Consider the following 17,146-nt stretch of genomic DNA (forward strand, 5'->3'; position numbering starts at 1 on the left):
TAGAGCACAAATAGATCCTAAATATGATTATGGATCCAGCACCTGAAGTTCTCACATCCAACACGTGTGATGCGATCAAAGACACTTATCAGAAGTGACCACATGATCATATCACCGTGTGGTGTTATTGAGAGTAGCAAAGAATATAATTTAGTTGTAAATTCGATGATACTCAGTGGGAGAAAAATTTTCAAATATTGAAGTAGTTCTTTCGCACTTTTGAAGATGTGTTTTCAGTGTAGCAATAATTCTTTGAGAAAAAAAAAAAGAAGGTGCAAAAGAGTCATGCTTGGGCTAATGAGTCTGAACTAACAAAAGAGTCTAAGGTTAACCTGATCTGACAGAGTCCCTTGATCTGAACAGGCAAAGGAAGAGAAATTAGCAAAAAATTACTGAATAAGGTACATATATGATAACACCTTATAATTTCTCTATCTATGACACTACTATCTGGGTATTGGATATCAGAAGTCCATGCAAATTATTGTAATGACTTCAGGATAGTAGAAAGATTGGAAATAATAAGAGATTTCTGAACGTTGGAGAAAGAAGTTATGTTCCAATCCTAGTTTTAGGAACCATCGAGTCTATTTTTAATTCTAATAATGTTATTTTAGTGATTGTCACTATTATCTAATGATTTTTGTGATATCATTGTGAATGATGTTAAAATCATGTAGACAACTGAGAAATAATATTTATGAATAGTCACAGTCTGTTAGTGTATTGTACACAATCAAATAAACCCTCTAAAGTAGATAATGTCATAAAAGCCTATCTTTGATAATTTAAGCTCAATCATATAAATAAGAATATGATCAATAAAAAATAATTCTTGAAGTCAATGATTGAGAATCATTGTCAACCAGTTAATCCTATCTCTTTAGTAAGATGACCAAGTCACCTTTTGCTAGAAAAGGTGAACGAGCCAATGATATTCTGAATTTGATATATACTGATGTATTGGATCTACGAACATGTTTATCATAAATTTAAATTATTTAAAATATTCAAATAATTTTATAATAAGATAGAAAAACGAACTGAGAAGAGTATTGAAATTTTTCGGTCAGATCAAAGAGGAGAATGCCCTTTCGGTAAGTTTTGACATATCTAGAAGAGAATAAGGATTCTCTCTTATTAGAATCGATTTTGTTAGATATAGTTTGATCTATGATGAGGTTTAAAAGTCTGTCAGTCTTCTTTTAAGGTTATGCTCTTAAGACTACTTGTCATGTTTTGAACTGAATTCTGAACTAATCAGTCGCAAGGACTCCATATAAGATATGGACTAGGCGTAAGCCAATATTTTCTTACCTTAAGGTTTGAGAGTGTTTGATTTATGTCAAGCAATTGCAGACCAATTAGGTTAGATCTCAATCATATATGTATTATTTTGTAGGGTACCCCAAAGAATCTAGGAGATATAACTTCTACCATGCTAAAGAATAAGAGTTGTTCAGCATTTCTTTCAGAAAAAAGAGTACCTTGGTGAAGGTACTGATGCGTTTAATGTGAAACTTATGAAGTTCGACAGATAGAAGAACCGACACAATCTAGTAAACTCATAGAATCGGATTTGATCAGATCAAATCTAGAACCCATTATAGAGGCATCATTAAGGAGATTCGATAGAGTACCACATCCGTCGGATAGATACTTCGATATCTAGATTCTGAAACGTGATCCTGTTAAACTCGATGAGAACCACAAGGATCTAATCACCTATATGGATGCCATGCAGAGGTTCAACTCTGATTAATGGCTTAGAGCCATAGGTCCGAAATGGAGTCCATGAAGGTCAACAATGTATGGGCACTCTTTGATTCACTCGAAGAATAAAGTCCATAGAGTGTAAGTGGATCTTCAATAGGATCAGAGTAGCACAGACGAGAAGTAGAGATCTAAAAAGCTTCTCTAGTTGCCTAAGGATATTGTCAATATTATAGTATTGATCATAACAAGATATTTTCTCTTGTGGCAATGTTAAATATTTTAGAGTTGAAACGTGTATTTTGATAAGTGATCAAAATGCATGGCTTCATTGAGAACGAAGAAGAATCCTGCAAATACGAATGGGTTAATAGTTCTATGAGTGTATTTTTTATTTTGTATATGAATGAAATTCTGTTAATCGAGAATAACATTCCTTATATTATAGAGAATAAAGATTTTACTATTGTTATTGTTCTCCATAAAGGACTTTCGAAAAAGCATCTCTCATCCTAGGGATGAAGATCTATAGAGATAGATCTAAGAGGTTGCTTGAATTTTCTCAGTCCAACATACATAGGATGTTTATGAGTAGAATTTATTCTATCATGTACACCATATATGAGACCGGATATGATATACTCACTAGGGTAGTGAGTGGATACTTAAAAGATCCGGATGAGAATCACTGGAAAGTCATCCTTAAGTATTTGAGAAATACTAAGGATCGATGATTCGGTTATGAAGAATTTGACTTAAAATATATGGAGTATGACTCCAATTTTTAGTTGGACATAATAATAGCAAGAACGTGTCGGAATACATTCTTATCCTAAATAATGAAAAAATTTGCTGGAATGGTTCCAAGCAGAGCAATATAGCCAAATTCAAATTGCGAGACAGAATATATTGCAGCATTCGATGCTTACAAGAAAGCTATGTGATTGTACAAGTTTACTAACAAGCTAGGAGTGGCACCTTCCGATGATGGTCCTGCTGTATTGTACAACACCAGAGCCATAGCTCATGCCAAGGAGCCAAAGTCCCATTAGCTTACCAAGCATTTTGCATTGCTACCACCTTATTCAGAAAAATCTGTTAAGGTGACGTCAATCTTTAGAAGATTGACAGAAAGGAGAATGTGACCAACCCATTTACTAAAGCCTCGGTATCTAAGACTTCTGAGATAATAAATCGAAGATGGATATGTGATACTATACTGATTGGCTTTAGTCCAAGTGGAAGTTGTTGGAAATTGTGTTTTAAAGCCAATCGTTTGACGATTGTGCTAATTATAAATATATATGAATTGATAAATAATAAAAGTTATTTGGTATTTATCATCATAAGGATACATCTTCTAACGAACTTCTATGTTGTGATGAAGTCCTTAGGATTACTTTGATCGATAAAGGAGGATTTATCGCGTAGTCCTTAAACTGGTTTGCGACCAAACGATACGCTATTACTAGGATGATAGCGATATCAAGTGTAGGTCGTTGTGTGCCATATGCGTTGGCTGTCTTCGTAACCACATGGTGTGAAGACACTGATATAGCATGCAGGTGAGATATAGGGGTAAATTATCACTGAACGTGATCAACTGCGGAGTACTCTGCTGTTAAGAGTAGCTTGCGAAGGATATAGGTATAAGTGTCCCTCCGACCTGAGATCACTATAGTGACTTGCAAGCAACTCATTATACTTTGATGCCAGACTAACTGAGTTTTTAATTTAGTGACGGAAGATTTTTGGGTGCAGTTAAGTACTTGTTAAATCGATGCATGAGTCAAGATGGGATTGATCCCTCCAAATTAGTAAGAGATATGCATCAGTGTATTTCAATTTAGCAAAACTTGAGCCCGGATAATCCATGTGATGAATTTGAAAAAGATTGAAATATAATGTGAATGACTTATCTAGAATTGATAGTTAAATTCTAGGTCATCCTCGAGCATTAGGATCAAGGGGATGAATTATACGATAACCATACGCCAATAGGTTCTTGAATATTGCTTCATCTTCATTCGACCTATCCGGATGTCAGATCATCATTGCTAGATGGTTATATCGATTAGTTCAGAAAGTTATTTCTGTGCTACCGACTTAGATTCGAACCTATAGGATCACACTCAAAAGAAGTTTCTGACTGATCATGTGGCTGATCAACGATTGAGAATCGTTCAAGAGCTTAATCGTCAATTCGATTAATGATTAATCTTATGCAAAATTTATAATAAATTAATTCATCAAGTGTTAGTAAATTAATGAAGAATTAATTAGTAATTAAATTATTAATTAACTTAATTTGATTGAGCAAAGAAGATTAAATAAAATCTAATTGAATTAGATTCAATTAGGTTTGACTCGATTAGGTTATAAGATGATCTAATCGTTAAGGAAGAATTATCCCTGATTTGATTAAAATTTTGATTCAATCAATTTTTAATTTGATTAAAATTTGATTAAAAATTTATGAACCTAATTAGATTGGGTTTCATATATTTTATTTGGGCTAAACCAGATGTGATTTGGTTTGGATTCAGATAAGAAAACTTAGAGTCCTTATTGGAATAGGACTCTCTCCCTACACCAACTTAGTTTGCATGTCATATATCTCCATGCACAAAATAATTTTGTATGAGATTTTTTCACACCAAAGAGTCCTTTCCCTTATCTATCTCACATCCAAATTTAATTTAGTTTTGATAAAAGAAAAATTCTAAAATTAGATTTTAAAATATTCCTTATTAGGAGAATCTGTTCTGGTCTAGATCAATCTTTTTATGCCAATACATTTTTTTCTCTTTATATGTGCAATATTTTGAGAAAATTTTTTGTAAAAGATTAGTTAGAGAATTGATTTACCATAAAAAAAATGAGAAGGGGCATCCCATATTTTTTTGGTGTGTTTTGGGATGTAGAATTATGAAGAGAGGCAGAATCCTGTAAGAGTCCAGAATCATTAGGACTCTTCACCCTATCTCTTTACACACCTATAAAAGGGATTTTTATGGTTTCTTTTATATGTGTAAGATACCAAAAGAGAGCTCTTAATGTGGTGAAAGTTTGGGCATGGTTCATAGTATGAAAAATAGGGAGGAGTGTCCTCTCTCTTAGGGTGTGCACAAAAATCTGAATTTCAGATTTTTGGTTCTAAGGGTTTGGGAAGAGAGAGTAAAATAGAGAATTTTTTTTTTTTTTATTTCTTTCACCTCTTTATCTCCTCCAGAATTCCATCTTCAACTTTTGAAAAGATTCCAAAGATTTGAAGAAAGGATCAAAATCAGCCAAGAAGATCTTCGCGCGAGCTAGCACTCCTGAGAAGATCGATCAGATCGAAGCTTCAAGTAAATTTTTTATAAAGACCGGATGCATGTGCGACTGCGAGCAACCAGCAAAGATCCTCTCTACTATATCTCTTAGCAGTGAAGATTGTCGATCCATGATCAGGTATGGAGTTCTGAACTCAGATTAAAAATAGATGTGATCTACTGCTCATATGCATACTAATTTTATCTTCAGATTATTTCAGATTTTATATGCAACATAACATGTCATAGATCATAGAGTAGGTTGATTTGATGATTAGATCATGTGAATATTAGATTAATTTGATTAATCTAGTTATCTTTCACTATAATTTTTTCAAAAAAATTTCGAAATATATGCATGAAATCGCTTACGCATCCCAACAGCCAACATACACAGTAAGGATCCGAATGGCTAGGGACCAAAAAAATGTGCAGTCAAACTCAATAGCCTTGTTATGAATAGCTGATAATACCGTAGGTTAAAAAATCACTCATACCACTACAGCATCAAAATAACTACTGACAAGTGAGTAGACATCCAAGTAGTTTCTCATGTTGGTCACGTTCAGTGCAAGTTGTTCTCTAACAACCACATGCACTTTCATCCTAGTGTCCCTATACTGCAGACTCGTGACTCATTTGCCTAGAAAAAAGATGATCTATGCATTGATCTTAAATGGATTGATTACTATCCTCCGTAACAATCCTTTGATCAGAAGTATTTAGAAACTAACCACTAATAATATATGTCTCAAATTCTTAATACCTTGAGAATATACAAAGTCATCTTTATTAATTTCTAGAATAAATCATGGACACATAAATATGATTAAAATAAAAATATCTTTTATTAATAATAAAAATATTACAAGTACAAAGTTAAGCTTTAGAATTACAAAATGTGTCAGCCAATAATTGGCTTTTAGGTAGAGTTGGCAAAATATGACCCGACTCGCCAACACAACCCGTGTTCGATCTACCATAAACAGGTTCGGGTTTAGGCTAAACGAATTTGGATCATAAACGAATCAATCTGTTTGACCCATTTAATAATTGGGTTGGATTTGGATTTTAAATATCTGACCTGTTTAATCCGTTTAATATTCAGATCGGGTTGAGTGAGATAACCTATTTAACTTGTTTAACCTATTTCTGACTCATTTAATCCGATCTGTTTAACCTGTTTAACCTATTTAAGATCTGTTTAACCTATTTAAAATCTGTTTAATCTATTTCTGACCCATTTAACTCGACCTATTTAACCTGTTTAATCCGTTTAACCTATTTAACCTAATTTGACCTATTTAATAAATGGATTAAATGGGTTAGGTCGGGTTACCTATTTAATAAACAGGTTGGGTTTAGATTTGAATTTTTGACCCATTTAATAAATAGGTTGGGTTTGGATTGACGATTTTCTGACCCGATCCATTTATGACCCGATCCATTTATGATCTGACTCGATCCGATTACCATCCTTACTTCTAGGGCACTCATCTAACACCGTGTAGTCACGTAAAGATTCTCCCTCCCCTTGGTGGAGGAAGGAGAGATTGTCTGAAGACTTTGGTTGGATATGACTGTTGTCAAAATGAGTGACAAACTGCCACCCAAGTTGCTTGAAGGTAGAGATGATCCTTGGCTAAAGGCCGGAGTACCAAGCTCATGCCGTCTTTTTTAGGGTTGCGGGGAAGACGAGGTAAAGGAGGGAGTCAGAAGCATCCTGGAGCATTATGAGGGCCTTGTAGCCCTCCAGGTGGTCTAAGGAATCAGTGAAGCCACATACAGTTTCACCATTGGCATTCTGAACCTATTTGGGATCGTTCTTGGAGGATGGAGTGGATGAAGGGCAGCCAGGAACTGAAGCCAAAGGCTCGTTGTTCCCTTTGCCCCCCACTTGGACCTTGGCAAGTCATCGCTCGATCTCTTGGATCTTTTGCTCAAGGTCTCCATCCTGATGCAATCACTCTAGCTGGGAGCATAGCCTGATGCTGAGTCCCCATCAGATGGAGTAGGGGAACACATACATCGTTGGTCGTGGGCAAACCCTTGATGGGAGGACAATCATCGATCAGGGGTGGTCGATCGATGCATTCCTAAAGGTGGATTCTTCATGACCAAAGATTGGTCCTGATGACTAAGCTGAGATGGCGCCACCTTGGGAGTGGATTGAAGTAGTTGCCACTACATTGTAATTTACTGTAGGTGCTGGATGGCATTTGTTAGCACCTGGACCTAGCGGACCAAGTTGTCAAATTGCTAGGATCTCACCATCGTAGGCTACTACTCTAATTCTACCATCTGGTGAGAGGTAGATGGTCGAGCGGCTCTGCCTCGACTTCATCGGGTCGATGGTTGGTGGGAAGTAGTAGAGTAGCGCACCATGTGAAGGAAAAACTGCCTTTTTCCTGTGTAGAATCTTCCAGATTTCATCAAATCTGGGGCGAAAAAAATTAAAAATTTTTATCCTACGCTATTTTAGATCTAATATCTATTAGATCTAATTTTATTATCTGATATTTAAAATCTAAAATTAAATCTAAAAGTATGAGGAATATAGATATACCTCAAGGGTAATCTAATTACCCTGTAGATGATCGCAGCACTGTCTGAGGTTCTGATATAGCCACGCAAGTGCCTAGCCTCTATCAGTATCCACTCATGTAGAAACTAGAACATCTTCTCCTCGCAATTCTATGCTCCAAAAATTAGATCAATATCTGATTTGGAAGTACTTCAGAACTCCTTCTGAAGTTGGAGCAGCAGCTTGTCGAAGATGTCCTGCAGCCTTCTGTTCCATGCGTCACCACGCCTTGTACCTTTGCCAGATGAATGTCCAACTTCTTGGACATGAAGAGGGGAGAAAGGAGAGTAGGGAGGATGTAGAAAAGAGGGGAGGGGGTGGCAGCTAATGGGTTTTTGCATAAAAACAAGTTCTATCTTGAAACCCTAGGTGCAGCAGGGTTTATATAGATCCTGTATGCTATGCAGTGCCACATCATTCGACCAATCAAAAAATTTTAATAAATTTTGAAAAAATTTTGATTAGTGGAGTGAAGTCATCTGATCACATCAGATAAGAATCCCCATGCTCTCTCCTATGTTGGCACCAACATTGGATAAGCACAAATAAGGTGGCGCCAAAGAGTCCAAGTTTATCAGGACTCTTTGGTTCTTATCCATTTGGGGCGCCCACTTAAATCCAATTGAGCTCACACTATAATCTGATTATGGCACCCAATTTGAAGTGGTTTGGATATGTGGACACTCCACAAAATCCTCCAATGCATCTTCTTCAGTTTAAAACCCATATGTCAACTTTTGACAGATGTCCTAAAATAAAATTGACAGGTGCTAGAAATTAGCAGGTGTTGTCTTAAATTCATCTTATGAATTAAGACAAGTATTTTCTGAGCTGGACAAGCTTCAATTAGACTGAGAAAAACCTTCTCAAGATTCTCTAGATGAGTCAGATCACATTTGGCTCAGTAGAGACAGAAAAAATTACACGAGGAGAAAATTAGGCTCAATCGAGTGCTAGCACGATTTCTTTGAACCTAATTGGATCTTATCCAAATCAATTGGGGTAGCCCAATTGATGACATCCAGACCCTAACCCTTTTGTGTGACCCAGTTAGGTTCAATTCTATATGGTAATGAGACATATCGTGATCTCATCATCGATATCATCGAAACTCCTTTCGATGGATCAGAACTCTTCTGATTCAGACAATTAGAATGATCGATCATCAAAATCATTCTAATTACTCTCAAAATCCACCAGTGACACCTAGCAGTATATGGTGGCAACCCATCAGAACTGAAGATGAACCTCTTGGTGCAACTACCTGTGTGATTGAGTTCCTCTATCATGAGTCCCGACTGAATTAGGGTTAAGGTGAACTCGTTAAACCCAACATCAGTCATATGAATCAATCGATCGATCCGAGTCCGATGTGAAATCCAATGAAAAACTTTTTTCCATTATTTCACTCTGCCATGGTTATGGGCTTAAGGACTCGATCTTTCGATCATCATAGGACTACTCCTCTCATCTACCGAGGTTGATAGATCCCATCTTGGTATGATTTGGTTCCTACAATGGATATGCTACAGCCAACGTACACCTCAGGGTTTCGAATGGCTAGGAGATCGAGTTATGGTGTAGTCAAACTATAACACACTCAAGGTGGACCATCGATGCACCTCAGGTTAAAGAACTAGACACACAACTGCAGCATCGAGCTAGTCATTGACGAGAAGGTAGACTTTCTTATGACTGCTCAAGGTGGTCACGCTCAGTACTCTCGTTCTCAACGAATACCTGTACTCTCACTCTGATATCTTTATACCGTAAACTCAAGACTCATCTATTCTAAGAAAGCGATCGTACATCAACCTTCCAGATCGATCACTATCCTCGTGATGATCCTATGGTCAAGAGCAGTTTATGAGTTAGTTATGTAAATTCATGCCTTAAATTTTCAACTCTTAAAAATATGAATTTATATTCCCACTAACTCAAAGGATGTATCACAGACACAATGTACATAATGTGATAGAAGAATAACCCTTTTATTCATTTACAGTCAAAATTATAAATTTGCCCTTAGTTCTGTACAGGAATGTGTCAGCCGATCTGGCATCTAGGGCACACATCTAACAAACCCCCACTTGACCTAATGCCAATTGGCTACATATCTAAGTCCCATCTTCTCAAGGTAGGCTTCGATCTTCTGTTGGCCCAATGGCTTGTCAGCGGGTCGGCCATATTTTTGTGGAGTCAACTCTCTTGACCTTGACATAACCTTTTTCGAGGTAATCACGGATTAGATGGAATCGCCGCTCGATGTGCTTGGACTTCTGGTGAGACCTTGGCTCCTTAGCTAGAGCTATGGCGCCATTATTATCGCAGTAAAGAGGGATGGCATCCGATGACATCACTCCAAGGTCTGCGGCAAACTTCTTGTACCAGAATGCCTCCTTTGCAGCTTCCGATGCGGCAATATACTCTGCCTCCATGGTGGAATCTGCAATTACCGTTTGCTTGGAACTCTTCCAGCAACTGCACCATCATTGCAAATGAACAGACTCCCAGATGTCGATTTTCGATCATCTATATTAGACATAAAGTCTGAGTCTGTAAATCCATGAATCTGGAGTTCTCCATTCTCAAAGACTAGAAATATATCCTTAGTCCTTCTCAAGTACTTAAGGATACATTTCACAGAAGTCCAGTGCTCTTCGCCTGGATTCGACTGATATCTGCTTGTGACACTCACAGCATGGGCTATATCAGGTCGTGTATATAGCATGGCATACATGAGGCTCCCTATTGCCGAAGCATAAGAGATCTTGCTCATGCATTCAATCTCCTCAGGTGTGCTAGGGCACATCTTCTTGGAGAGATGAATTCCATGTTAAAAAAGCAATAAACCTCTTTTGGAGTTATCCATGCTAAACCTTTTTAGCACCTCCTCTATGTACATCTTCTGTGAAAGTCCCAGCATCCTATTTGGTCTATCTCTATAGACCTTAATACTCAGTATAAAGGATGCCTCTCCTATATCTTTCATAGAGAACTCCTTAGACAACCATACTTTGACTGAGGTCAATATGGGAATGTCATTCCTAATTAGGAGGATGTCATCCACATACAATATGAGGAAGATAATTGCGCTCCCACTGACCTTTTTAAACATACATGGTTCATCCTCGTTCTTGATGAAACCAAACATTTTGATCACATCATTGAAATGAGTATTCCAACTCCGAGATACTTGCTTAAGTCCATAAATAGACCTTTGCAGTTGGCAGACCTTGTGATCATCATCACTGGATGTGAAACCAAGCGACTGTTCTATATAGATATCTTCCTCAAGATATCCATTTAAGAATGCCATTTTCACGTCCATCTGTCATATTTCATAATCAAAATAGACTGCAACAGCAAGCAATGTGCGGATGGATTTTAGCATGGCTATGGGCGAGAAGGTATCCTGATAGTCAATGCCTTCGCACTGACTATAACCTTTTGCTACGAGCCTAGCCTTGAATGTCTCCACATTCCCATCTGTACCTATCTTTTTCTTGAAGATCCATTTACACCCAATAGGTACAATACCTTCAGGTGGATCTACCAAGGTTCAGACTTGGTTTGAGTGCATCGAGTCAATTTCTGATCTCATTGCCTCTAACCATTTCTCGGAGTCGATATCTGATATCGCCTCATCATAGGTCTTGGGATCATCACCATGAACCTCATTTTTCATGAGGAACATTTCCTCTACATCCTCTTGTATGGTACCTAAGTACCTTTCAGGAGGATGGAAAACCCTAGTCGATCTACGAGGTGGAAGAGGTTGTGTTAGGACTGATTCTGATTGATTAGGTTTCTCAAGTTCTTTAGCTCGTTGCTCTTGGGAGACATTCTCCTGGAGCTTAATTATTCTTCCGATGCCACCATCTTGAATAAACTATTTTTCAAGAAAAATAGCATTTCGACTCACAATCACATTGTGGTCTTCCAGAATATAAAAATAATATCCTAATGACTCTTTAGGATATCCTATGAACCGAGCTCTAAAAGATCTGAACTCTAACTTATCCGTCTGTTGTCTCTTGACATGAGCCAGACAATCTCAAATTCTGAGATGATTCAGACTTAGTTTCTTACCATGCCATATCTCATATGGTGTGATAGGAACGATTTTAGAGGGAACCCTATTCAATACATAAATTGCTGTCATGAGACAATGTCCCCAAAAAAATTCTGGAAGGTCTGTGAAGCTCATCATGGAACGGACCATATCTAATAAGATCCAGTTTTTCCATTCTGAAATCTCATTGAGTTGAGATATTCCAGGTGGAGTCCATTAAGAGACTATACCATTGTCCTTAAGATAATCTAGGAATTTTCGACTAAGGTATTCACCTCCTCGATCTGATCTAAGAATCTTAATGAGCTTTCCTGTTTATTTTTCTATCTCATGTCTGAATTCTTTGAACCTTTCAAAGGCTTCAGACTTGTGTTTCATAAGAAACACATATCCGTACCTAGACATATCATCGATAAAGGTAATGAAGTAGACAAAGTTGCCTCTAGCCGGCATATCAAATGGGCCGCACACATCCGTATGTACTAGGGCAAGTAGGTCTATGGCCCTTTTTCCATGTCCCATAAAAGGGAGCTTGGTCATTTTGCCTTGAAAGCATGATTCACAAACTGGATATGACTCGAAAGTCAACAGAGTCAGTAGCCCGAATTTCTCCAATTTGTTAACCCTGTCTTCCGCTATATGACCTAGCCTTAGGTGCCACAGATACTTATCATTTAGACTATCTCTAGGTCTTTTAATTCCTATGGCATTCACATTTTGCTCAATATTAAAAACAGATACATCAACATGTAACTGATAGAGACCATTAATAATAAAACCATTTGCAACTTTATTATTTTCATAAAATATGTTACAATGGTCCTTATGAAAGCTAATCACATAGCCTTCTTGTGCTAAACATGAAACAGAAATTAAATTTCTGCTTGCTGCAGGCACATAATAACAGTCTCTTAAAACTAAATCTAATCCTAATGGTAATCGCAGAGGGTAGGTTCCTACGGCCACACAGCAACTCTTGCTCCATTCCCGACACGTAGGATCATCTCCCCATCTCTCAGCCTCCTGCTCTCCTCAAGATTCTGCATAGAAGTGCACAATGAGCACTAGAACCAGAGTCAAGCACCCAACTGGATGCAGAAGAAACCGTAAGATTAGATTCGATAATGAGCATACCCCCAGAAGGACCATCCTTCTTGTTCTTCAGGGTGGCCAGGTACTGAGGACAGTTCCGCTTCCAATGGCCTTCTGACTGACAGTGGAAACACTTTTCCTTTTCAGAAGCCTTCTTCTTCGATCTTGTCTTCTTGTTCTTGCCATCCACCTTTTGCTTCTTCATGGATTTTTTTTTCTTTCCAAAAGACTTTCTCTTAGAAGAAGTCCGCTCCACAGTAAGAACTGAGCTTTTTGAACCTTTCATTGAAAGCTCAGCCGTAACCAGCATATTCATTAACTCGATCAAGGTACATTGCATCTTATGCATATGGAAGTTCATGATGAACTGACCATATGCATCGGACAAGGACTGAAGGATCACATCAATCTGAAAATCCTTATCTAAGATGATACTGAGCTTCTCAAGCTCCTCAAGATCCTTGATCATTGTCAAACAATGATCTTGGACTGACTGCCCATCACGCATCTTGGCCTTAAAAAGTCTTTGACAGACTTGATACTTGGCCGCATGACTCTGTTCACCAAACAACTCTTGTAGGTGAGTCAACATTTGACGGGTAGTCAAAATATTTTCATGTTGGTGCTGCAAATCATCAGACATTGCACCTAACATGTAGTACTTGACTTTGTTATCATCATCCGTCCATTTTTCTAGAGACGCTCTCTGTTCAGCAGTCGGACGTGCTGGCATGGCAGGTAGGTCCTGGTTCAAGACATGAGTCAATTTTTTGAAACCCAGAATAATTCTGTAGTTCCTCAATCAGTCCTTAAAATTTGGTCCAGTCAGTCTATGAGTGTCTAGAATTTTGGTCAGGGGGTTTGAGGCAGACATATTTCCTGTAGAGAGTCAAAAGTTTCTAGTTAGATTTTGTAATCAGACTCAACCAATTTATTTAGAATTTTTATTTTTAAACAAATTAGGCTCCCACTATTTTTTCAGATCCCTAGACTCCCTTGGTAGAGATGTGAAAATCTCCGTGATTAGTGATTTCTAGTGGGTGGTGCAGTCTCACCGACTGGCTCATCACCTCACCTAACAGTTATTGGTGATGGGTCAACCGATGAGTAGACAACTCTTATCCAATGATTCTCTAATCATGGTGCATCCAAAACTTGATCTCTAATTCATGAAGCTCACCGTATCCGGGATATTGCTCCAATCCTTAGTTAAGCCAAACCCACCATTTGCACGAACTAGATTCCTGATTGGGTCCCTAACCGTATCCAGAATATTGAGCCCAACCCTTCCTCTAATCCGTAGCATCCAATGCCTAATGGACATGGTTGCATCTTTCCGGTGCAACTGAGCCACTGTAATCAGCCGAGAACAATCAACTTCGGGAAGGGCCCGCACATCCACAATGGTGGAAGACCTAGACTTAATATTTTTTTAGAGAGATTTGATTTAGGTCTCTTTAAACTTGACTTGACATAGTCATAACAATTATGACTAACCTAGTGGCATGGGTCAGCTCGAATTGTTAGCCACCTCAAATCAGAACTGGGTCGACACATATGGCCAGGTAAGTGAGACCGATGGAAGGGATATGCCATTAACTCGACAAAAATGCATTCGAGTTGAGTAGCTCCCAATTAAAAACCAGTCGGTCGCATCTGCCCAACTTACCTTAGACACCAAATTATCGAACCAGAACTAATTGAGTTAGTCTACAATCCAGGCTCTAACCACTGAGCCAAATTAGGTCTTAACTTGATCGAGTCATATCTAAATGTGATTCGACCTTGACCCAGACTTAATCCTATTAGGCTGGTCAATTATTAGCTTTCATGATCCCACTTAACCAACTCTTGATTCGGTTTGATCAACCGCTAGACCTAATTGAGCTACCCAAGCCCGAACCCAATCTTATGAAAATGTCTTAGATCTGAAATTCTCAATTTTAGACCTAACTTAATTTCATAAGCTCAATATATTAATTAAGTTTGGGTTCATAAACAAAGCATGTAAAATAAATCTTAGGATTTTAGGATCTAAGGTTTTGCAGAAAAGTAAGTTTTGATTTCTGATTAAGGATGAACGCGCGGCACCCCTACACGTCATATGGACACCCCATTGAATGGAAAGAGAGGGTCTTAAAATCCTACTTTATTCTTATGACCAGACGGCCATGAGGAACACCTTAATCAGAAATATAAATTTAACTACAAAATTAGTTAGATCTAAATTAACATATCACATATACAATTTAAGATCTAACTAATACATGCTTTGCATATATCTCATGTATCAAAAATCAATCTAATTAATATGCTTTCAGATCTGATACATCACATGTAATATCTAAAAAATAGAATTTAAATTGAACTATTCAAAATAAAAATTATTCTAGATAAGTTACTAGAACAATTCTACAACTAGTCTAGGCATGCAACAGATCAATTTCATGAAATAATTAAAATTTTATTTTTTATTTTTTGATCTGATTATAACAATTATAACATCAGGAAAAATAGAGAATAAATTATATTTAATTCATATTTTAATCTCATTAAAATATAAAATTTAAGACTATTCATGGATTCAATTAATCCTAGTCTAGTTATGCATCTCATGCATGTTAGATCTTCTTAGATTTAATTTTAAATATTTTAATTTTAGATCCTATCAAATCTAATGTGACATCTGAAATTATTTAATATTAGATAAATTAAAATTAAAATTAGATCTAAAATAGATCTGAAATAGAGCCAACAACCTGGCTCTGATACCACTTGAAGGAAAAATCGTCTTTTTCCTGTGTAGGATCTTCCAGATTTCATCAAATCTAGGGCAGAATAAATTAAAAATTTTTATCCTACACTATTTTAGATCTAATATCTATTAGATATAATTTTATTATCTAATATTTAAAATCTAAAATTAAATCTAAAAGTATGAGGAATATAGACATACCTCAAGGGTAATCTAATTACCCTGTAGATGATCGCAGCACTGCCTGAGGTTCTGATGTAGCCATGCAAGCACCTGGCCTCTACCAGTATCCACTTAGATAGGATCTAGAACATCTTCACCTTGCAATTCTATGCTCCAAAAATCAGATCAATATCTGATTTGAAAGTACTTTAGAACTCCTTCTGAAGTTGGAGCAGCAGCCTGTCGAAGATGTCCTACAGCCTTCTGTTCCAAGCATCACCACGCCTTGTACCTTTGTCAGATGAATGTCCAACTTCTTGGACATGAAGAGGGGAGAAAGGAAAGTAGGGAGGATGTGGAGAAGAGGGAGGGGGCAGCAGCTAATGAGTTTTTGCATAAAAACAAATTCTATCTCGAAACCCTAGGTGCAGCAGGGTTTATATAGATCCTGTATGCTGCGCAGTGCCACATCATTCGACCAATCAAAAAATTTCAATAAATTTTGAAAAATTTTTGATTGGTGGAGTGATGTCATTTGATCACATCAGATAAGAATCCCCATGCTCTCTCCTATGTTGGCACCAACATTGGATAAGCACAAATAAGGTGGTGCCAAAGAGTCCAAGTTTATCAGGACTCTTTGGTTCTTATCCATTTGGGGCGCCCACTTAAATCCAATTGAGCTCATGCCATAATCTGATATGGCACCCAATTTGAAGTGGTTTGGACATATGGACACTCCATAAAAATCCTCCAATGAATCCTCTTCAGTTTAAGACCCATATGTCAACTTTTGACAGATGTCCTAAAATGAAATTGGCAGGTGCTAGAAATTAGCAGGTGTTGTCTTAAATTCATCTCATGAATTAAGACAAACCTTTTCTGAACTGATCAAGCTTCAATTAGACTGAGAGAAACTTTCTCAAGGTTCTCTGGATGAGCCAGATCATATTTGGCTCAGTAGAGACAGAAAAAATTATACGAGGAGAAAGTTAGGCTCAATCGAGTGCTAGCACGATTTCTTTGAACCTAATTGAATTTTTTCCAAATCAATTGGGATAGCCCAATTGATGACATCCAGACCCTAACCCTTGTTTATGTGACCCAGTTAGGTTCAATTCTGTATGGTAATGAGACATATCGTGATCTCATCATCGACATCATCGAAACTCCTTTCGATGGATCAGAACTCTTCTGATTCAGACAATTAGAATGATCGATCATCAAAATCATTCTAATTGCTCTCAAAATCCACCAGTGACACTTAGCAGTATATGGTGGCAACCCATCAGAACTGAAGATGAACCTCTTGGTGCAGCTACCTGTGTGATTGAGTTCCTCTATCATGAGTCCTGACTGAATTTGGGTTAAGATGAACTCGTCAAACCCAATATCAGTCATATGAATCAATCGATCGATCCGAGTCCGATGTGAAACCCAATAAATTTTTT

This window comes from Elaeis guineensis, chromosome 10 (genome assembly GCF_000442705.2).
Source record: "Elaeis guineensis isolate ETL-2024a chromosome 10, EG11, whole genome shotgun sequence".
NCBI lineage: Eukaryota > Viridiplantae > Streptophyta > Magnoliopsida > Arecales > Arecaceae > Elaeis > Elaeis guineensis.